Source organism: Bombus bifarius, unplaced genomic scaffold (genome assembly GCF_011952205.1).
Source record: "Bombus bifarius isolate JDL3187 unplaced genomic scaffold, Bbif_JDL3187 scf7180000008240, whole genome shotgun sequence".
NCBI classification, from domain to species: Eukaryota; Metazoa; Arthropoda; class Insecta; order Hymenoptera; family Apidae; genus Bombus; species Bombus bifarius.
The window spans coordinates 101,897-107,904 of NW_022884534.1; the positions used below are offsets into that span (position 1 = coordinate 101,897).

Consider the following 6,008-nt stretch of genomic DNA (forward strand, 5'->3'; position numbering starts at 1 on the left):
TTATATGTATACAATATGCGCTTCAAAATTTGAATAAATACATTTTACAATGCTAATAATTATTTCTATTTATAGTAATAATAACGCAACAGTAACTTAAATAGACTAAACACATAGACTATACTATTCTCCATAATAAAATATACCACACACTTCAGAAAGACTCAACTCTATAAACTTAACCCAATCATTACTCTAACCCATAATCATAAACATCAGCATTCTAAAGAAGAATTCAAATCTACAAACCTATCCCAAGCAGTGTCATTTCCCATAACCATAAATATTATTCATCGTAGAAGGACTCAACTCTACAATCCTAATCCAAGCATTACCATTTCCCATAATAATAAATATCACCGATCCCAAAAAGAACCTCAACTCTATAAAACGTAACCTCCAAAAGGTACCATTTACCATAACAGTAAATATCATGCATCCGAAAAACATTCAGATCTGTCTACGAACCTTAGATTTCATCTGACTAAAACAAAAACATCATATAAGATAGGAATTCAACCTAGAAAACCCTAGCGAACCGCGCGAAGCATCCGAACTACGCCTGGCCGCAGTCTGGACCTGAATTCAAGTTCAGCCAGACCAGAGATAAAGTGTCAGTTGAACCTGACACCAGGACTCGCTCAATCTAAACGGAATTCGATCACGAACAAGATCAACCTTCCAAACCTAGCCCAAACTCGATCCAACGTTTCCAGACAACGCCTCAAGCACATACCTTTTCCTCTGACCCTCAATATCCAACCAGATAGTTCCCGCCAGCAATCACTGAATTCCTCGGTATGTTCGAAACAACACTTCAGCTTCCGATCTTTTAACTTAATACTCCTATAAGTAAACTGCGGATTTTTATGCATATTCATATTTTTGTTTATATAATGAAAAAAGTAGAACGTCAAAAGAAAATTATTTTACTTACCAAGTATCATAGGAAGCACTATATTTTGAGTTGTTTATGTATTCTTTCATATTATGTACATTCTGTATAATTTTACAGTTTCAAACTTCCTATAAATGCATAAAAATCCTCAGTTTAATCATAAAATATGTAGATAGAGATATATATAAGACACTTTATGAATGATATTCACAGGATCGACAACGCGATCGCGATCCTTTGGACGAGGCGAGTACGCGCGCGCAGCTGCCTGGCTGCAGGGCAACTGGTACCGTACTGGTACCAGTCGGTCAGATGTACGGCACCGTGAGTACGCGGACACGGTGCATGCCGGACAGGTTGTGTGTATCGTTCGGCGTAGATGGTCAGGTGGTATGCGGCCGTAGCGAGCTGTGGCGCGATACTGTGGACCCGGCTTAAGGCTTTCTAACCGCAGCCTCAGAGCTACATACACTGTGCTCCTCTCGTTCGTTAACTGAAAGACAAGTTGCAGAGATAACAAATTGATATATGTATAACTACCTACATATGATCAGGAGCCGATTTCGACAAGGTTATGATACAGAGTGAATACGTTTTCTGACGAACTCAATGCGTCAAAGCAATCAAATATATATATATATAAATTCTGTATAAATATAGATTCTTATGAATGTATGCAATCCGGCCTTCGGATGTTTTGTTCAGAATGAAACTTCGTTAAAATATCCATAGCTTTAAACACACTAATTTTAATTTGATATAATATTAGTTTGGTACTGCTTCAAGAAGAATCGATATCGATAATTGATATCGAGTATCTAGAATTTCTATACGTATCGATATTCCCTATTGTGTACTTTGGAATCGAATTAATCAAATATCGTTAATAGTATCGGTATCGATTCGATTGCTGCTTAGTATAAAAGCAACTATATATGTGCGTACATACACCTTCGCTCAAAAATCTTAATTAAAATTATAAGTGAATCTTATTGTGATTATAATTCATACTGTAAATGACAAAAGAAGATATGCTACTAATATATCAACAATTTTGTGCAAAATGTAATGCAAAATTTATAATCTATCTCAAATATCAGAGTTCTATTAAATAGACTTTTAAGCGGGAATGAAGTGTATATGTGTATGGAATGAAAATATGTAGTGCCATTGTCAATACTGCTTTTAAGTTAACCAACAAGAGGATCACCCGTTATACCGCATCACAATCGTCGTCATCCTCGTCGTTGTCGAAGAAATCGTTACTCGTCCACCTCCACGTTTCTTCTCTGCATCTTTGGGAAGTACATATCTTCCTTTCCTTTCCACGTGTCCCTCATGCTGGCCCCTTCTCCGCGCATCGTTTCAGTAGAAGGGGCACAGTAAAGTTAATGCCCAACAACAGGAATCCAGCTCAGGTGTGGCCAAGTTCCTTCTTTCTTCTCCTTTCAGGAGATGTTTGTTGTCATCCCTATGCTCGTTTTGACGTTTTCGGATATTTTGGTGACTCTCGAGGTTAGGTTGCGTAGGCCTGCTTTTTTAACCTCTATGTCTAAGATGACGTAACGCTTTCATTGGGTTAGAAAGAGGAGGATTTAAATGACTATATATTAGATTATGGATTAGAAGGAGATAGAGAGAGGAGATATTTGTTGGAGGTTCGATTTGTAATGGTAGGTGGAGACGCTGAGAAATTTGTTGATTGGTTTCAAAGGGGTGCTATTAATAGCGTGAATAGATATGTTGGAGTCATATTTTGTAAAAATAAGAAACTTAATTTTAATGGTTTCCTCGGATCTATGACCTGAAAAGGACGTTATACTTCAATACATATTATTAAAGTATAGATAGTTTTACGAGGAATATATATACAAGGGCATTAATATTCTCTAAAATAAAGGAGTTAAATATATATAAATGTTTTTGTAACAAAAGGTTTTTAATATATATCTGAAGATATATACATTCATATTTGCAACAGTTTTTATAATGTATTTACCAAAGTTGAATTGATAATAGAATTACAAGGATATTCAAGATGGCTCAGTAAATGAAATAATGAAATTCTAACAATTTTATTACAGTACTTTTTAGTATTCAACACATGTATATATCATAGAAAATTACTTTTTATATAATGTAATTTAAACCACAGTATTCACATGTTAGTCTCTTTAGATAAAAAATATTTCATAAAAAAATAGAATTCAACTAATACATACCAAACTACAGGACAAAACCTCCTTTTGCAATATCTATTTAAAAAGTTTTTCTAATAAGAGACACATTCCACGATGCACCTGGCGGTATACAACATTACAACACACTACGTTTAAAGGTTGCGTGTCTTCAGGCGCTGCAACACTCCGCGCGAATAAAAGTAATTAAAATGCATTAGTTGATACTTCAAATTAAACCCTCCTTCGTGCATCTTAATTAAAAAGAGAAAAAAATACATAGAATTAATTGAAATACCCATATTCTCTTCAAAATTAATTTAAGGGAGCGAAGTAATTTTCCACAGATATGTATATCCAAACACAAACACATGTAACTACATGCAATCAAGCATAGTAAAGGTGGCCATCGTGAAAGAAGCATTTCAGAAATGCACCTTCACATTAGCCAGCATACTCCAACCCCGCAATTAACTCGTCCACTTCAGAAACGTCCAACACACAGACACACGGCCCCATGTGACCTTTAAGGGCAATTAACGCGACGTTAGTGGCTCCTCTTAAGTGCAGTGGAATCGGTTTCGACTCAGGTATATTCGGCCCTGCTAATCGCCTGAAACATCGTCCACCTACCCGACGAAAAGGTCTCCTTGGTTACTGGTTGAGAAAATGGAGATTCTGTCTCGTGTTTTCCACATAGATCCTACTGCCTTTCCACCTATAAATAGGGCTTCTATTTGAAAAGACAGCAGTGTATTATCGAGTGTCTTGTGGACAACTTGTTACTCTCGAAATTTGTAAAGCTGTTTGTATTTTGTGTTTACCAAGACTTATCCATCTTTCTTTTTTCTTTTCATTAAAAACATGCTTTGATCTTTCAAAAGATTATCCGATTTCTTGCATTTTACTAAGGGAATCTTTAGTGTTTACTCTTTACTAAGAAGCGACTTCGACATTTTTATTTCACTTTTAAATTTTACTAACAAGAGCGTTCGATTTTTTATTTTATCAAGATCCTTTGATCTTTACGTTAAGAAACTAATATATCATCGATATCAAAAAGAACATCTTTCACCATGAGGTTTATGATCACATTGACGCTGCTTCTAACGATAATTTTCGTTGCTGATGCATTGGATTTGAACCGATTTTTCTGGCAAGGAATACAACCGCAGATAACAGAGGAGGTTCAAATGATCGAAATCGTTCGATGGCGTCAACCAGTTTGCGTGAAACCTGCAAAGGGAGTATCGCCGTGTCTGAACAGTCTGCGAAAATCCCAGTCGGAGTACGAGCGTGCCACCAGCAAAGGATTGAAAGGAGAAAAAGCTGGATACTCGATATTGACCGACGTCCAGTCGAAGTCGAGCGTCTCGTCGCTGGAACAGGAAGTTTCAAGCAAATTCGAGTCTCCAGAGATGGTCGCTTCGTTTCCTCTGGAGCAACTACAGCCTTCACGTAGCTCTGAAGAATTCTTCACAGAGAAGCCAACGGAATCGAATCGAAGAACATCTACATTGACGGAGGAACAAGAAAGAAACATCAGGGAAGGGAAGCACCTTTCACATTTGGAAAAAGTGACCAAGCCAAAACAGATTTACATCACTAAAGTTCTGAATACTCCAGTCACTGCTACTTTAGTCGCCCATAATTGTCTTCCTGATATTGGCATACCGTTGTGTGACGATCAGGAAGAAAATATCGAACCTTCAAAATCGTCTCAGCATGTGAAACCTTCTCTAAGTATCACCTTGGTTAATCCGAATGAAGATGCTACCTTAGATCTGCCCAGAATAATTCACAAACCTTCGATAAAATCAATCGATGAAATGCAAGAGAGGAAGCCGGAAATCGTCATCAAGAATCCTGATTTCGTTCAAACATCCACGAGTTTTACTTTGGATCAACCTAGCACCACTCGTGCCCCTACTTCGCAACATATTGTGATTTTGAGAGACGACAAACCTGTTGTTCCGAATGTTGTTCATAAACCTGTGGTTCTTAATAATCTCCTGCCTTCTCGTGTATTTGAAGATCCATCGCAGAAAGAAAATAGTAATCAGTTTGCAGAGCTTGAGGATGGGAAGTCGGGGAAGGAGGGTGAAGTGGGCGAGGCACCGAAGAAACAAGAGATTTCCCTGGATCATGTTGAGGGTGTCGATAAATTCAATTTGGGAAAAGGCAAACCACCAGTTGAGGAAGCGATGCCTTTGGATTGGTTGAGGGTGACGGATAACGTTAAGGAGACTCAGGATGCCGCAAATCCTGATGAACAGGTCGAAGTTAAAATTGCGACGAGTGAAAAGTAAAGAGTAAGCGTATCATATATAAAATAATACGAAGATCAAAAAATTTAAAAAAATAGATCTTCAATTTATTGTACAAGTATTTTACGCTTTACAACTTTATTCGTTTATACTTAACTCTTGCCGGTCGAACTATTGATATAGCTCACCAATATACCTTCATCATTACGGCCATAAAGTTGGTATAGTAAGAGGAGCTGTAATAGAAATAGTAATTAACGGAGCGTGCGTCGCCCGCTGTGCGAAAATAATTCCGACCACAAGCATAATCATGAAACTCAAAACTCTCATGACCGGGAAGTGTTAACATGTAACTCTTGATTTTCTGGACAGAATTCAGAGAATAAAAATTTAAGAAATACACGGGTTCCATTCCAATCTTTTGACCTTGATTTTCCCAGTACTAATTATATTTTCTATTATATAGAAACGATATTTCTGATCCTTAAGTTACATTTTCTACCTCTGTTACTAAGTTACCAAAAAAGTTCGTAGCTTTTTTAATAATCGACGTTATATTCCATGTTATATATTCAATGAGATTGGAAAGGGATTATTTATTCGGGACTTTCATAAAATACTGCTTGATAAATAGTTTCCGTTGCATATTAAACGCATCGATTAACC

At 36.9% G+C, this 6,008-nt stretch overlaps 1 protein-coding gene across 3 annotated transcripts in view; it reads right to left on the reverse strand.

Moving 5' to 3' along the window:
• LOC117211630 overlaps window positions 1-1,294 on the reverse strand; it is a 47,373-nt gene extending 46,079 nt beyond the window's left edge. Inside the window, exons 1-2 of one of the 3 annotated variants that reach the window (XM_033455730.1) lie at window positions 938-1,294; window positions 737-846 (exon numbers count right to left, since the gene is read on the reverse strand). The gene's annotated coding sequence lies outside the window, so the exon portion shown is untranslated. Of the gene's footprint in view, window positions 1-736; window positions 858-937 lie in introns of all 3 variants that reach the window. The other 2 variants (XM_033455732.1, XM_033455733.1) reach the window with 2 other exon arrangements.
• Between the last annotated feature and the right edge of the window lie 4,714 nt (window positions 1,295-6,008).